Source organism: Odontomachus brunneus, unplaced genomic scaffold (genome assembly GCF_010583005.1).
Source record: "Odontomachus brunneus isolate Ranch 3 - 2012 unplaced genomic scaffold, Obru_v1 Obru_scaffold_070, whole genome shotgun sequence".
NCBI lineage: Eukaryota > Metazoa > Arthropoda > Insecta > Hymenoptera > Formicidae > Odontomachus > Odontomachus brunneus.
This window is the reverse complement of record NW_022639520.1, coordinates 1,352,333-1,352,542: the sequence shown is the minus strand read 5'-3', so window position 1 is coordinate 1,352,542 and position 210 is coordinate 1,352,333.

Here is a 210-nt window from a genome sequence, read left to right as displayed (position 1 = left end):
TTAAAACTTCGGAAAAATATTCTCGAAATTATGTACTTTCAGATAAAAAAAAACGATTTTTTTATTTAAATTTTTACATTTCATTTCCTTGTATTTCGGACTGACACTTGCTGGACAATTAAAATGTCTAAATAATTTAGAGATCTCTTTGGGTAAGGTCAACTTACAAATCGGCTTCCTACGTAAATGCCTTGTGAATAACATTATTCC